This window comes from Ruditapes philippinarum, unplaced genomic scaffold, assembly GCF_026571515.1.
Source record: "Ruditapes philippinarum isolate M1 unplaced genomic scaffold, ASM2657151v2 ctg6376_1_1_1_1, whole genome shotgun sequence".
NCBI lineage: Eukaryota > Metazoa > Mollusca > Bivalvia > Venerida > Veneridae > Ruditapes > Ruditapes philippinarum.
Genome location: NW_026856252.1, coordinates 51,331 through 69,801, shown reverse-complemented (window position 1 = coordinate 69,801; position 18,471 = coordinate 51,331). Strand labels below are relative to the sequence as shown.

The following is an 18,471-nucleotide window of genomic DNA, read 5'->3' as shown; positions in this document are numbered from 1 at the left end:
CATGTTAATAACCTGAATGCATATCTTAAAAACATTTGTCTCAATTTTCTCCGAGGAAACTTAACGCAGATTACGCATAATCTGCATTTAACTGCCTTCATACCGTAAACTCCCTGCAGAGCTGTCTTTTTTGGTGCCGTCGGTATTACATTCGGTAATAATCTACCTTTAAGACTTCCATAAAGTTACCATTATGTCAATTTAGCTTTCAAAAACAGGAAAATCAGTAACCTCCAACCATAACATAAGCCCCCATGTTTATACCAGACACGGAAATAAAAACGTCATTTTCTTTCCTCTCATTGCAGTGACGGGAATTCCATTATATCACATATATTTTCATCTAGCGAAATTAGCGTTAAGCTCTGATCAATCATACCAACCCTCATGTGGACTACGTAATGAATCTCGTATTTTTGTCTCCCAGACAAAAACATTTTAAACCTCGTCTCGTCTAATGAAGTTCCACCGGTTAGTGTTTGAATAAGCATAAAAAAGACAAAAGCTTGTTTGTTATTGTAAAGTACATAAGGACACAAATTAAATATCAAATTACTTTATCTATAATTCTTTTTAATCAGATTATTTCTGGTATATGACGTATAAAGGGTATTTCATTGTTTTTTATAGTGAATATCGAATATATTTCATTATTAAGATATCAGTTTTTTTTTAAAGATATTGTCAAGTGCTTGACAAGAGGCATTAGTAAAAGTATCAAAATATGAAAACTTTTTAGAGTGATTTTTAATTTTTATATTTATATATTCATTTGGCATCGAATGAATGCTTCTTTTATAGAAATACTGTTACTTCACTAAAATCTTAAGCCAATGTGATACTTCATTGCTATTTGTATTTATATTAATTACAGATAATAGGAAACTAAAATCGTAAAGTTTCTCTCCATTTCAAACAGTAAGATATGATATATATCTCATCCAAAATATTTTCAGTTTATTTTTTGTTCATTTTTTTTTTCCCCATCGAAATTCAATACATATATTTCTGAATGATATATGAATAATTTAGGATTTGCAATTAATAAATATTCTGTATCAAAACACTTTACATTACATACATATAACACTTAATTACTATTATATGTAATTATTATTACTAAAATCATAAATTGCTTGATGTATATGATAATAATCATAACGGTGGGCACACTGAAACATCACTTTACTATGAACTTCACCGGAACTAAAAGACGTATGAGACTTTTATTGGAACTATGTCAAACATTAAACAATACACTTTAAGTACAGTTCCTTATAAAAATAACTGTAAATTTGTAATTAAGAATGATCAGATATCCTCTTTTATGGTTAGTCATAAAATATCATTTATATCTAATCCGAGATGTTACAATACAAAATATCACTTATATCATACAGTCATGAGATGTTACAATACAAAATATCACTTATATCATACAGTCATGAGATGTTACAATACAAAATATCACTTATATCATACAGTCATGAGATGTTACAATACAAAATATCACTTATATCATACAGTCATGAGATGTTACAATACAAAATATCACTTATATCATACAGTCATGAGATGTTACAATACAAAATATCACTTATATCTCATCCCAGATGTTACAATACAAAATATCACTTATATCTCATTTGAGTTGTTACAACAAAAAATAATCTCTTATAATGTATCTGAGATAATACAAAACATTAAATAACCATTACTCTCTTGTCATATTTATACAGTGCATTTTTAACCCGTAATAATAATCACTAAATATCTATTTTAATTAGTATTAATAATACAATAAAAAAAACAATCAATAAAGTATGCATCAATAACAATTAATGATATTTAAGTAATATTGCCGTCAAGCATATTGATACAGGATTACATATAACACATCTAAAAATATATGATTACTAATAAAAATTGTAATAAATTATCACTTGATATGGGCTACTAGTTATAAAATATGTAATAAATCTGTAATTTTATATGTAATTGCATTTACAAAATGTACAAAATTATAGTTATTATGTAATTGCATCTACTAAATGTTCAACATTATATGTAATTATAGCCATCATAAAAAGTAATAAAACTTATCACAGTAATTACAGATATCAATAATAAAGTTATGGATATCACTTCATTGAGATATCAGATCACTGAATAATAACATCACTCAGCCACTGTAATATTAAATAGGCAATAAAGAGCCCTAGACAGTAAAAAAATTCTTTGTTTATTTTGCCATTTTTTTCTCCCATTTGTTCAAGCCTTAATTAAAATATATGGCTCCGAAAATTAATAAGTATTTGTCATACATATTAAGCTAGGCCAGCCTGGATATACCGGTACATGCAGTTTGACCAGGCTCTATATTGTTGGTTGATTATTGGATTATTTTTACACAAATTAAAAAGAATTTTCGATAATGTACTATCAAAATATCTTAAATTTTCTCAAATTCAGGAAATTGAATTATGTATCATTCACATGTACACATATTTTTCACTCTATCACTTTAAAGTTAAAAGTACTTCTGACCTAAAATGATCTTATGTTCACCTTTTAAAATTTCTCTTACATGTCAAATGTTTTCAATCAATTTTAATGAGATAAAAGTCAGAGCTATTTCTACAAAATTACTGACTATAATCTATAAGTAATCGGAGAAAGTTTACGTAAAAGTGCATGTTAATTAACAGATAGGGAAACTGAAACAAAAACCATTTAAAGGGACTCAGCCGAGGTTTTTTTTACCATGATGGGACAGGAAATATTTTTTTAGATATTTCAGTACCATTTGATGTAAGTCTGGACCAATTACTTGTGTGCAATATTTAGGATCATTCGCTTGCTTTGTTCATTCAAAATAATGATTTTAGTTATGTATATTATGACCTAATAAACACATTTAACAAATATCTGTCCAAGAATCTTATAAAAGCTCGAATTTTAATTTAATTCACATTATATTTTTAAATCAATTTTTATGTATTATTCTGTTTTAAAGTTCCCCAGTCAATCTCAGAAAGAATTTTAAGATTTATATTTTTAGGCTTTTGGATGTCAGCAGAGCCCCTTTAACTAAGATGGTTAAGAAAGTTTGGGTTTATTTGTATAAAAGCATTTGTTACACTGAATGTAGCACACATTTTTTATTGCCATCATGTACAAAGAATCACCTTTTTTATATACGTTTTGGATTTCATGTTAACTCAATTTTCAACCCCTCCAAAAAACCAACAACAACAATAATCCCTTCCAAGAAAGGGAGATAAATCTCACAGAGTCTTTCCTTGTATAATTATAAAAGTAATGATGTTGTCTATTTTGTATTGCTTATAGTAAAATTAACTCAATGCCAAAACTTTACACAGTACTCTGACAGAATACACAACATTTTACGCCTATATACTAAACTTAATTGCAAAAAGTCACTTTACATGAAATTTCACCGTTTGGTGCAACACTACTGTAAATCAAAGAGAAACTATTGGAAAATGTCACTTTACATGAAATATTCACACTTTGGTGCAACACTATTGTAAATTTATAAGAAACTATTGGAAAATGTCACTCTACATGAAATCTTCACCATTTGGTGCAACACTTACTGTAAATCAAAGAGAAACTATTGGAAAATGTCACTTTACATGAAATTTTACCCTCTGGTGTAAAAAAACTTTTGGAAAAATTTCAAAGTCATTTTACATGATATTTTACATTGGAAATCGTAGAATCCAAGAAAAAGATTGAATATAAGTCATGCATTGAGGGGCTATGAAAATGCGTTAGGTCAATTGTTTTCATTCCAACACACATGGCCATACATGTACTTAGTCATTATTTCAATAATTTTGTCTAGGCTATAACATAAGACATGAATATTTCAAGTACAAATTGTTTCATAAATACCTATATATAAATATATAAATATTAATTGTTCATATTTACATTTTGCTTTAACATATGTTACAGTTAGTCTTCGGTCATTATATAACTTTCAGTAACAAGTACATGTATAAAGAATGGCATCATATCCAGAAAAAAAAAATTTATTACTATCAATTAAAAAGATAGCTTAAATGTACAATATCTCTATTTAATGACCACTCTCGTATTAAATCCAACTTTATAATGAGAAAGGTTTAAACAGGACAAATATAGTTTCCATTAAATACATGTCTATTAAAATAATAATGCTGAAGTGATTGTATATTATAAAATCGACAAAATTTCTTAAAAGCATGTTGACCACTATATGTATTCTTTTTTTATAATAACAAAACCGACCAATCAAAGAGAAAAAATTTCAAAATAACCATGTTTTGTAGTTTTGGTGCAAGTTTTATTGACCTTATAGTTAGACTGTACATATTTATTCAAATATATACACACATATAATGTGTTTATTTAGTAAAAAAAATTGTTCTTTTTTTCAAATATGTCTTTGATACTTAAATGGACAAAGATTTTGTGTACAAAATTGACTGTTAGATTTACTATAATGTTAAAATTATTATTATTATTGTTTAAATGCTGATCACCTGTCATTAAACAGTTCAATAAAAAAAATATTGTTTGGTTTTATATATTTATCCTTGTAAAATATAGTCTGATTTCATCATATTGTGTAATTGTTAAGCTTTAGAGAAGGTTTATTTATTGTTTAAGACTGATTGAACAGGTCTTGATTGATCTTGAACCCAAAAACTGTAATTTTTGCAAGTCATATTAATTACTGGTAATGATACATAAATCCCTACTAACTTGCTGTTAAAATTTACGCCCCTATATAGTTGTTTTTAGAATTGCTTTTACAATTTACTCCCTTGTACTACTGGATATTTTTCAATTATGAAAACAATCTTATTCTGCTACCCAGTGAGGCGCATCTAAATTATTCAAGCAAGAAAACAAGACATTTATCAATAAGTTATCACAAATTGGGAATTGACATTATATTTTACACCCCTCTGTAGGATTATTGCAAATTTGATACCCTTGAGACAATAGCGGATTATTTTTTGCATAATAACTAAAATACATGAAAATTATAATGATGAACTTGGCCATGGTAAAATAATTACAATCTGGCTTATGTATTTATTCCCTTTTTTAAGTAGGCTATTATACAGTTCCAAAAATATTTTTCTAGCAAATTTTAATTAGAGACATGAACATTATTATATTGTAAAGGTTACGTTATTGCAATACTGTATAACATTATTACACCTTTCACACTGCCAACAAGGCGTGTTTATTGGGTCTTTGCAGACTATTAAAGAAAAGTTTAGTTAATAAACCTACATTAGTGGTCTACATTATCGCTCTCGTAATTACAGTAGATAATCAAAATATTCTGGGGAGGAGAAACATTAATATAATCATCCAGGAATTGATGACATCACCATGTGAGCTCAATATCAGTTATTACACCATAAATACATTATACATATATCTATTTTAATAACTTAATTTACGTCTCTGCCAAAGTGTATTAGTCATGTTAGATTGATGTATCTTTGATTATTTTGTATTTTAGATTTTATTTTGAAAGGAGAAAGGGGGAGGGGGGTGGGGGGGAGTTAGGTTTTGAGAGAGGAAAAAGGAGGAGTAGTGTGGCTAGGAGAAAAATCTTTTAAGTATGAATTGAATTAAAGTAAACCTATAGTATAATCAAAAACTCCAAGGAATGATACTGAAAAGATTGACTGTCAAATCTTAATTTCATTCATATGACCGAAATTGATTCAAAAGAATTTTGGAGGACATCTAAATTAACGAATTTAAGTCCCAATGAAAAACAGTCCTTATCAACTTTGCATATAACTCTTTAAAATTCCGCAAATTTTCATTTCCAAAAGAACTTTCTACATTGTCTTTGCTTCAAACTCTTCAGCATATAATTATTTCCTCCTGTACATAGTACAATATCTGTTTATCGCAAACAGGAAGTACATTTTCCGCGGAAAGACAATTTAGATAATTATATAAGATAATAAATGAATGAGATAATAAAACAATTCCATGACAAGATCCTTTTTTAATCAGTATCTTAGATCAATAGATTCTATTTCTTATTTACAATCCAGTTGATAAAGGTTAAATGAACCCTGCTGTACCAGTCCTTGCTGAATATGTAAAATGGACTTATACTTTTTACTTATTTTTATACTTCATAACATCAGGTGTCAAGTGCCATATGGTAACTGTAAAAAGTCACCCCAGTCCCAGTACTTCACTTCAGGGTTGTTATATTTTTCTGGTCCTTCAGGATCACTGATTTCACCACTTAAGTGTTGAAATTTGAATGTACAAGCAATTGTTGCATCAAGTGTTAAGAATGGCAAAAATTACATTAGATCAATATGGAACAATTCCATGGAAAGCCAGAGACCAGAGTAAACTAATGCTTATCATAACAGCAGTAATGGTGTATAATGGTAATATCAATACAATAAACAATGGTTTCATATCTGCTCAATTACCCATCATTCTTAACATGTCCAAGAATTACTACAAGCACTAATCGATGGAGACATACTTATTACCATTCTAAATCACCCCCAGGTAGCAAATGTCTCCGGATATGTTTAAGACTCATTACAACCTGCAGCTATTCCATTTTCTTCCCCAGTCTTGTATTATTCACAACAGTGATGTTATATTTTGTTTTTACAACAACATTATATTTATTCAAAATTAAAAGTATAAATCATTCTATTTCTTAACAAGAGCTGTCGGTAGGACAGCAACGCTCGACTATTCTTAGTGCTTGATAGTAAAAAAAATGCTTGATACAGTTACCTCCTCCTGTTTACAGGTTGGGGTCATGATGGTGAACAAGTGTGCAAAGTTTCAAAGCCATATGTCAATGGACTTTGAAAATATTTGAACTATTACAAAAACTTTAACGTAAATTCTAAGTCGAAAAAGGGGCATTATTCTGTCAAAATGCTTGATAGAGTTACCTCCTACTATTTACAGATTGGGGTCATGATGTTGAACAAGTGTGCAAAGTTTCAAAGCCATATGTCAATGGACTTTGAAAATATTTGAACTATTACAAAAACTTTAACGTAAATTCTAAGTCGAAAAAGGGGCATAATTCTGTCAAAATGCTTGATAGAGTTACCTCCTCCTGTCTACAGGTTGGGGTCATGATGGTGAACAAGTGTGCAAAGTTTCAAAGCCATATGTCAATTGACTGAAAATATTTGAACTATTACAAAAACTTTAACGTAAATTCTAAGTCGAAAAAGGGGCATAATTCTGTCAAAATGCTTGATAGAGTTACCTCCTCCTGTCTACAGGTTGGGGTTATGATGGTGAACAAGTGTGCAAAGTTTCAAAGCCATATGTCAATGGACTTTGAAAATATTTAAACTATTACAAAAACTTTAACATAAGTGGTTACGCGGACGCCGACGCGGACGCCGACGCTCGGGTGACTGCAATAGCTCTACTTATTCTTATCGAATAGTCGAGCTAAAAAAGAAGATGGTGCCAACCTGGCCTGGCTCTATACATGTTGCAGTCATGCTTAGATCACTCCCAGTTACAACAGTGGAATGGCTTAGATGCCATAAAATTATTTTCTTTGATAGGGATCCTGGCTTCTTATTTACTTTTACAGCATTAATATTGTTCTTTTTTTGTTCTGTTAACATCTATAGGGCCTACTACATCTGTTTTAGTAAGATGTGGATGCAATTAATTCTAAGTGCTCAGATTGAAAAATGAGTTTTATAATTAAGCTGAATTAATATGTACTAGCGTTAAAGTATATAATTATATCTTTTTATTCAAACTGTCTGCTGCATTACATCAGATCAGGGGCCATCATTGCATGTACGAGGGTTGTTCAAAAAGTAATAGGACTGGGAGTCCTGCGTATTCAAATTTCATTCAATTTAGAATATTTTCATATGTACAGCAATCGTAAAATGTTTTCTACAAATCAAACATACGTTTTTTAATCTATTGTGCTAAACGCGATTTTCCTTTGCTATTGAATAACCATGGTAACACGCACCCGGCGCAGCACATAAATATAGTTATTGGAGCTAAGTTCTACTTCTAATTTATTCATAAATAACTATTTGTTTTCCCCTGTATTCCATCAATACGTTGACATATATTAATGTGACATTATGTCCAAATTTGACGTCATTCGGACATGAACTGGCCTATTTATTAAGTTTTGAACAGCAGCGGTCATAGCGTTAGATGTAGAAATATGACATTTGTTAACAAACAGAAAATGTGTGCCATCGTTAAATTTTGTCAACAGATTGACTATAATCATTCAGATACACACAAAATGATTAAATAAACTAAGGAAAATTATCCTGCCATCAGGACACTTGTTTTCAGCTGGCACAAGCAATTCAAAAACTGCAAATACAAGATCACTAACGAGAAAGGGCGAGGATGAAAGTTGAAAATTGACGGGACGTTAGTGACGTCAATTACAAAAGCGCTACAAAAGAATCCACGGTTAACGGTACGCGAACTGTTTATCGTTGTTTGTATCTGATTCGTGTCTACTTATTCAGTTTTAAACAAAGGATTGTAAATAAGAAATTTGTTATAAACACTATTTTATTGTATTTAACTAGATATACGTGTAATCAATAAATTAATGTAATAGTTAACGGTAATAATTAGTAGTGTTTCCCAAAAACTTGTTTTAATAAACGATAGACTGTGCTAAGTAGAAAAGGATACCTTTCAATTGAGAAATATTTTTATTGTTGTGTATATAATCATATTGTTTTAAAAACATACAATGACATGAGTAAATTAATAAAATAAATTGCTTTTGCTTTAACATTTTCAGTCCTATTGAGTTCCAAGGTTACTAAAAAAGCTCGAGAAAACCCGGAGAATGGCCGGCTATCGGGCATTTATTTTTTTTATTTTTGAAACAGTGGAACGAGAATGTGATTGCTTTTTTCTTGCTTCATCTCCACATATGAGGCAAAGTAAAAATTACATGACTCATACACCTAGAGACGAGACTACTTTCTGAAAGAATGACGCTTATTACAATTTCGATTAATTTTACGACGTCATGAACGTCAATTATTGTATTGTTAGCGTGCGCCGCGTTTCGTACCCCTTGTCATTTGAAAATTTCACAGAAATTTCATTTGTTTACATTTTGTTTTGATTTTTTCACTGTATATAGAGAACATGTTCCGATATTTGTCTCATGTAAAATTTTGTGCGTAAATTTAAAAATGTGAACAATAGAGCTGCAGTCCTATTACTTTTTGAACAACCCTCGTATATGGCTGAGAAAAACAATACACAAATTGGTCAAAGTGGAGGACGCTTCAAAGAAAATCAATTTTGGTGAACAGAGAAACAATCTGAGTGATCACTTAAAAGCATGTTTTAGTGAAATCAGAGCCAATTTGTCCAAGCAAATAAGCTATTATCTTTCCAGAAAATGGTAAGAAAAGGTTTCTTATTAATGTCCAAAAGTACTCTGACAGTGTTATATGCATATCTCTGTCAATAATGCTCAGAACTGTTCACCAAGTAATTTTGAGTAATGGAGTCTATAAAGTATGTTAGAGCAATATCAGAGCCAATTTGTCCAAACCAATAATGTATATAGTAAGCAAAGTTTCCTTATTAATGTCAGAAAGTACTCTTGCAATGTCCTCTGCACATCCCAGTCAATAATTTGTTCTGCTAATAATGGTCACTGACAATTATATGATGAAGAATAGCCACAAAGTCAAAGGATATAATGGCATTTGCATCAGATTCTTTGAACAATTTTTGTGTGACTGAATGTTTTGTTAAATGTTATGACTGTCTTTGCTCTACCCACCACTTACAACAAGTTTATGCAAATACACATATTCAATTATGAAAAGAGAAATATGTTCTCTACTGCAGGGACCTAAGTCTCTTAGGCAATTGCTATGATCTCTAAAGCTCAAGTCTTTGTGGCAAGAACTTTAAAAACTTAGACAAGAGCACTTAAAGCTATGAGGTAAGAGCTATGGTCTCTAAGACTCTGAGACAGCACCTTAAGTCTATAAAGCAAGAGTTTAAGTCTCTGAGGCAAGAGCCTAAGTCTCTTAAGCAAGGGCTTTAAAGTCTAAGGCAAGAGCTTATGTCTCTTAGCAAAAACTATGAAAACTTATGCAAACTTTTAAAGTCAAAGGAAAGAGCTTAATATATTTCTTAGGCAAGAACTATGAACACTTGGGCAAGAGCTTTAGACTATAAGGCAAGAGCTTTGTTCTTTGCAAGGGTTTAAGACTCCAAGTTAAGAACTATGGTTTCTAAAGCAGTAGCTTTGTTCTCTAAGACAAGACCTTAAGTCTCTAAGGTAAGAGCTTATTAGTATCTGAGGCAAAAGTACCTGTCTTGAAGGCAAAAACCTTAAGTTTCTTTCAATTAACACATTGTCTGCTTTTCTGTTGCTTTTAATAAGATAATGTTTATATCACATAACATAGCTTTCTATAAATGTTTTAATCATAATGTTTTAATTGTGTAAAAGGTTTTTTTAAATTTATAAGCCACTTAAACAGTCAGTCTCCATACCCAAAAACTAATCATGCATGTAGGTCCTTGCTTATAGATATAATGGTTTGAAAATGATACAGAACATTACCAAAACCTCACTATGACCTTTTAAGTCAATATTGTCCATCATTATGGTAAAACTTAGACATACCGTAAAATTCCTATTAAATGCCCCCGGGGGCTAAACATTTTCCAAAAGGGGGGCTATTATTACAACACGTTTTTCCTAAATCCAAAAATCATTGAAAATACATTTAGTGTAACATGGGTTGGTAATAACATTAAAATGTGTTAAGATTTTAAAGTTCATGTGATACATTTTTGTGTTTACTATGAAATAAAATGGATTCTGAAGGATTTGAATAAAATTACCCATTTATTAAAGTTCACCACTCATGAGCAGATTTTTTTCTATAAATGCCTGGGGGGGGGGGGGGGCTTTTTATTAGGGGAGGGGCGTTTATTAGGAATTTTACGGTAATTGTGGGTCCTTAACTTATAAGTTAAAACTGAAGCATTAAAAAACAACAATAAAAGTAAGGGCAATGACACTGTATCTTTCAATAACATTTCCAAGGTTCCCCTAGGCTATCTGTGAACATTATGACATCAAAATAACGTTTGGCAGGAATGGTTGTAACATGCAATGATGTCATCAATGTTTAATTACATAAATGTACTGTAATTATTGCCTTTATCTTTAAATAATTAGCTCTACAATTCATCATACATCATACAAATGAATACAGACTGAATGGTATATTCGTATACACATAGATTTTTTTGTAGTCTTAGAGAACACTGACTTTACAGTTTTTACTTTTGGTCAATATCAAATTGTAAATCACACTGGGGAGTTATTCCCTTGCCCATATAATATGTTACTACAGAATTAAACCATCTTGTCAAGTACCGATTTTATTTGGCTGAAATGAAGCAAAGATTTGTTTTTGTTTGATTTTATGCCACACTGACACTCAGTTTAAGTCATGCAGGGACTTTCCAGCTTTACTGGTTGAGGAAGATTTCAAGTTTTACTGGAGAAGGAAGACTTCAGGTGCTTGTTCCTTGTATTATTTCAGGCACAATAGGAACTCACGACAGTGCAGAACTTGAAATCCCCAAACATATGTCCTACCACTAGACATGCTTACTCCCCAAATATGCCGGCTAATAATAAATGGCTTTGCCCATATCAGAAAATGGACAAATGCATTCCTTATAGGTGTGGATGAGTTAACAGGATTGTTCCTCTGATTTAACAATTTCTTAATGCTTGAACCTCACATCCCTAAATATTAACAATGCACTTGTCCATTATTGAATTTGGAACAAATTTGCAAACAATTTGCAAACAATTAACAGTGCACTGCCACTAATAATGGACAAGTGCATTGTTAATATTTAGGGATGTGAGGTTCAAGCATTAAGAAATTGTTATACTGTACAAAAATCGCAGACTGACCAAACTTTCATCTAAAATTTCATCACTATATAATGCTTATATATATAAATATTGCTGAAATTATTTAACGACAAACAACAAACTAGACAAATAATGTCTGGTGTCTGTTTTAATATAAGTATACATCTATATTCTTGAATTCAATTTTCTGATGATTATCACCTACCAATACTAAATACAGTACAAGAATATCCCCCAAATGCTTATGATTTGATCATAGAACATAATCTAGCTGTCAAAAACAGAATATTCATTTCACATTCTTCATCTTTTTCTTGTGAAATTTTATTCTCCAGGGATGTTCACATACAAAACTCTTCACAGCTTGTACAAAGCTCTGAACAATGTGATAAAACTTCATTTCCAATTTTACAATCCTATAAATAACTTGATGGGAAAAATATGAAAGGAGAAAGAGAAAATATCAAATTTCAAAATACTTCAAAACTAATTTGTCAAATGATTAGTTTAGTTAGGTAACTATTGTTTCTACAAGACTATGATATTTACAAATTCAAGCTGACTCGGCACATCGCATGTTTTCGTGTGACAAAAACGGATTTAATTGCCAACAATATCTATATTGCAATTAAAATTACTGAGTCCATCGCAGATTCAAATACATGCTAAACAGTTGACAGCTTACTTCCTGAAAAAAGCATGTTATTCTACATAATTTATGACATATGTTTTAATTTTCATTACTTGACAAGGTGAGAGGTCAAGGTCTCTTAGACTTGGTCTAACAAAAGGGAGATTGATTCTTACTGTCTGAAAGCACTTTGGATTGGTTCATGTGAGGAAACTATTCAGCTAGGTAACAGATGGCAAATGGTCTGGCTTCACCAGAAGAATTGAAAAATCAATGTTTGTTTGACTTTTACACTGAGGGTGTGACTGTATTCCCAACTTATACATTAAGTTTTATTTCTGTTTGTATATATTTGAGCTATTTAAATCACCCCCTCAGATAACAAATCAGATGCTCTCTCAATTGAGAGCGGAGTGGGCAGACTCACAACCTCAAGGGTGTTTTTATCTTGAATGACTATTTTTACAAGAGGTATGTAGTTTTTAATACAAGAGTAAGTATTGATATTCCTACCATTTGTCTGTGACAACTGCCTTAGGTCCTTATACATTTAATCATGACTTACTTACAGTCCTTATTTCCATTCATATATTTTTCATAAACCTGAAATAATTGCCAATAATATATAAATGTATAATCTCTCTGTGTTATATGGTAATTCAAATGAATGAGAAATAATGGCGACAAAAATCTTCTGATTGAAATATTTGTTAGTGTGTTTGGGTGGATTTTAAGCGCACCAACACTGAAAAGGCCATTTGAAAATTGACCAGCTTTACTGGTGGAGGAAGACCTCAGGTGCCCCTCCTTGCATTATTTCAGGCACAAACTGGCACCTGAGTATATTCACCTATCTTTCATAAGCTAGCTTGATAGCTACCTCATACTCATATGAAAAATTCCCAAGTCCCCTATAATATGTAGATCTACTTATATGTGTGGGGGGAGGTGATTTTCCTTTCCTATGAAAATATAAAAAAGCTTTTTATGACACTGTGGTACAATCAGAATATCTGGAATTAGATTAAGCCTCCAATAAACACAGATTTTGTCTCAAATAAATGCACCAACTTTCAGGATATATTCTCAGAATGAGATTTCAAACAGTTATTTATAGTGTACTGGACTCATAATCCCAATGCTCTTTTAGTGATTAGTAATACTTATTTCATAACATGACCATACCAAGCATCAAACTTGCAAGCTCCATTAAAGGAGGCAAAAACCCTAACTAAGGAACTACAGCGGGTCATCCAACTTGTTTTTTAAAAACTTGTTAATTATGAAACATTGTTGTCCAACTTGTTCTTTGAAAACTTTATAATCATGAAACATTTTTGTCCAACTTGTTCTTTAAAAAGTTAATAATCATGTAACATTGTTGTCCAACTTGTTCTTAAAAACTTCACAATCATGAAACATTGTTGTGCAACAGTTACTGTTCTTTAAAAGCTTTATGGTCATGAAACATTGTTGTTCAACTTGTTCTTTAAAAGCTTTATAATCATGAAACATTGTTTTTAAACTTGTTCTTAAAAACTTCACAATCATGAAACATTGTTGTCCAACCTGTTCTTTAAAAACTTTATAATCATGAAACATCGTTTTTAAACTTGTTCTTTAAAAACTTCATAATCATGAAACTTTGTGTCCAACTTGTTCTTTAAAAACTTGATAATCATGTAAAATTGTTGTCCGACTTGTTCTGTAAAAACTTAATAATCATAAAACATTGTTATGCAACTTGTTCTTTAAAAACTTTATAATCATGAAACATTGTTTTTACAACTTGTTCTTTAAAAAACTTTATAATCATGAAGCATCATGGTCCAAGTTGTTCTTTAAAACCTTTATAATCATGAAACATTGTTGTGCAACTTGTTCTTTAAAATCATACATACATAATAATATCCAACTTGTTTTTTAAAACCTTTATAATCATGAAACATTGTTGTGCAACTTGTTCTTTAAAATCTTTATAATCATACATACATAATAATATCCAACTTGTTCTTTAAAAACTTTATAAGCATGAAACATTGTTGTCCAACTTGTTCTTTAAAATTTTAATAATTATGAAACATCGTTGTACATTTTGTTCTTTAAAAGTTTTATAAGTTCTTTAAAAGCTTTAAAATCATAAAACAGTGTTGTGCCACTTGTTCTTTTATGAAACAGTGTACTGCAACTTGTTCTTTTAAAAACTTAATAATTATGAAACATTATTGTGCAACTTGTTCTTTAAAAACTTTATAATCATAAAGCATCAAGTATCTGTATGAGCAATGGTTTTAAAACTTAATCAAAAAGGAATCCATGAATCTAATATTTTAGTGGCATGACACTTTATTACCTTTTATCCGAGTTATCTTTTTTATTGCGCCATTAAATCCTTGGATTTCAATATTTTGAAGATAAAATTAATGACAATATCAAGAAAACCAGCCTACATGAATATCAATTATGACACCAGAACCATTACAAAAATGTATGAAAAACATAACAATTTTGTAAAATATGGATATATCATATGTGTGGGGTTTTTTGTTATCAATTATATTAGTTACTAAAGATTTTTGATTTCCATTACTCAAAGTGAATGGTGTTTTTGCTTTTCTGTAGAGTGATTTTTTATGACCATAAATTTTCTGGATTGACTCAAGAATTAGTTTAACTCTGACATTTTGATTTAAATCATAGATTGTATATTCTCTAATAAATGCCCCATCACCTTTTCTTTTTTGGCATAAAAAAAGAAGAGAAAAAAAAAACTTAGACTAACTAAGACAATACTTCAATTCCAAAAAAGCATTTATTTTAAAGCGCTTATAAATGTAGCTTGTAGAAAATAACACAAAATCTGTAAATAAAAAAAAATTTACAATATATTTTGACAATATTCAACTTTCATTTTTGTACTTTCACCGACGTCCTCTTTTTGGAAAATATAACATTGCCTGGGGTGTTTATTAAAGATTATAGTTACAGTATCATAAACTTTTTAATAAACAGAAAAATACAGAAGTAATAAAAGAAGATAAGTAAACTATTTCTTTATCTATAATCATTGAAATGTCTCAATTACCACCCTAAGATGTTTTAAAAAAATCAATTTATGATATTTGTTATCATATCATTTAGTTTAACCTCTATTAACCTTTTACCCCATGAGCATATTGCGAAAAATGGCCGTTTTCATTGAAAAGCCTCCTGTAACAAGTTCAAACTGCTATGAAACTATGAAAAATGCTTCAATACTAATGAAATACTAACTACACCATAGCCTCTGTAACAGCATGCTCAATGGTAAATTTCCTGTTACCATGGCAACTGGGGGACGTCTCAAAATTGCCAAAAATCACTATTTTGCATTGTTTTTTTCCATCAAAACTGATTTCAAAGTGCTGCAACTTCTCAATGAATTGAGATAGAGTAAAAGGCTTTTCAGCGTCGGTTACTAGTTACCCTAAGATCGACCTGAGGCTATTTTTAACCTGTCACATGTCCAAAATTTTCTTGGCGATGAGGGGGACTCCGCCCCCCTTAACCCCCCAAAACAGAAGGGGGCACATCCCCCTTGTGGCAACCCCCTGATGTAACATTTGGATGGGGGACGGAGCCGAAAAAGTGGTCATTTTTTTAACAACATTTCTCAAACGAAAAACAGTGTTTGGGGCCTAAATAGGGCATTTTTTCACTGTTTGAGGCCTCAAAAAAAGGGGGGGGGCAAAAAGCCGTCGAAACACGCTTATATAAGGGAAAAGGTTAACCTGATGATTTTCTTAAATGGACTTGTCCAGCTACCATTTTTGAAACTTTTGAGCTGTTCATGATTATCAATTTTAGGGGTTTTTCAGTTTTTTTCAGTGCCGTTTGCAATGTGTAAATTACTTTCAATAAATTTACTTTTAAATGCATTTACAAAATTTTCGTGAAAAATTACAATAAATCTGTAGGCGTGCAGCTTGGTAAGACTTGTATCACTTTCCAGCCAGGTACGGAAGGAATAACATTTTGCTTTCCAAGATTTTTTTATAGACATTTTTGAAAACTGTTATAGTAAGACAGTTTAAAAGATTTTGTTCTGTATTATGTACAAACTGAATTGCATAAAGCAATAAATTATTATAAGGTATAAATGGGAAGAAAAACAACATGTCACCACTGGTTTAGTTTCTAGAAAATTCACCATTTTCTATTCCATAACACTGTAAATTTTAAATAATGAATATAATCTAGTGAATTTCAAGAGACATAAATTATTAACATTTTCTTAATTTGCAACTTAAGATAAAAAAAACAAGGAAACATACATAACTGTTAAAGACCATCTTTCAAATCTTTTAGTGTAAAAAAAATTAGTCGAGAGAAATGGAATCTTTCAGAAAACGTACAAAAACATATTTGTCAGTCAGCGTTTAATAAAACAAAGCACACGCAATATCTATCACGGCTTTGAATAACTGTGAAATGATTCCAAGAGACTTTTGCATGTGAAAAGATATTAGATAGGTGATAATACTCATAAAGACGAATGAAATATTCATGGTTTCGCAGTAATAAATTGTTTTTCCTCCCATTAAACTAACATAGACCAGTACAGTAAGATTTACTGGATGCTAAATTCTCTATCATAGTCTAAAAAATAATCTAGCTAAGTATATGAATTATATAAAAAAAAAAATTAAAGTGCTGATATCTCAGGCCCTGTTAATAATTTATCTGACGATTCAATAGAGAAATACAATGCAGTATGATCTGAACAAGGATGAGCAACTTAAAAGGGAATATTGCTTCCTCAAAAGCTGTCATTGTTCTGAACCATATATGAATGAGTGACTTTAAAAATCCCAAATGCTGAAGAAAAAAAATCACACATATATGTCTACCACACAGCACTACAATGAATAAAGGGAAATTTTACAGCACAATTAAGATAATTAAAGATATTTTTACAGCCATTTACACAGCACAAACATCATACTCTTGTAAGCAAAAAGTTATTCAAATCTCATGGCCATGGACTCCTACACTCATGTCTTTTAAATATACCAGAAATATTCTTGCTGTATTAAACCTTACAAGCTGTCATTTTGAATAATTATATTCATAAATTGCACCAGAATCATAAAAGCTACTTACACTCACTGCAGCAAAAACAAATGTTCTCAGCTGAGTTATAGTTAATAAAATAGCATGTAAATCATTTTAGACATAGCATTGTCATGTATAGGTAGTTAACTCAATGTAAACAATTAACCATCAGGACTTTGCCGGTTCAGATCTTGTCAGTCAATTTTCATGCTTATTATATATAATTTACAAGATACCTTCAACTTTGCTTTTTTATGACAATAAGTGGATCATTATGGCAGCAAAAAAGCTATGAAGCATAAAGTAAACAAGGATATTAGACCTTTCTATGTTAAACGGACTTCGTAAACGTACTTCTTAATACGGAATAATTTTGAGGTTTTCTCAAAACATAAATGCGCGAAAATAAAATAGAATGAGCAGTACGCTAAAACTGTGATGCAGCTATTTCAACATATCAACATATAAAAGATGAAGACAATATAACCATACTTTATATGAAAACGAAGAAAAGAAAACAAGTTTCTTAGTTCATAAACTTTATTGTACTGCTAATTTTTTCAACCAAAGATCAACATGCCATTAAGTTTGGAGCGTTGTGATAGGAGGGCTATAGGTAAATGTCATCACTGCGGTAACTGATGACTCAAAGTTCGGGGGGGGGGGGGGGGGGGGGGTATCCTGTCGTCTCATATTTGATTTACAAAGGAGCGCGTATTCCCCCTGCGATGAGCCGGCCGGTTACGTTGGCCTGCTG

General features: G+C 30.8%; 1 long non-coding RNA gene across 1 annotated transcript in view; it reads right to left on the bottom strand.

Moving 5' to 3' along the window:
* Window positions 1–18,471, bottom strand: part of LOC132745968 (uncharacterized) — a 98,889-nt gene that overhangs the window by 31,260 nt on the left and 49,158 nt on the right. The gene's annotated exons all lie outside the window — the stretch shown is intronic.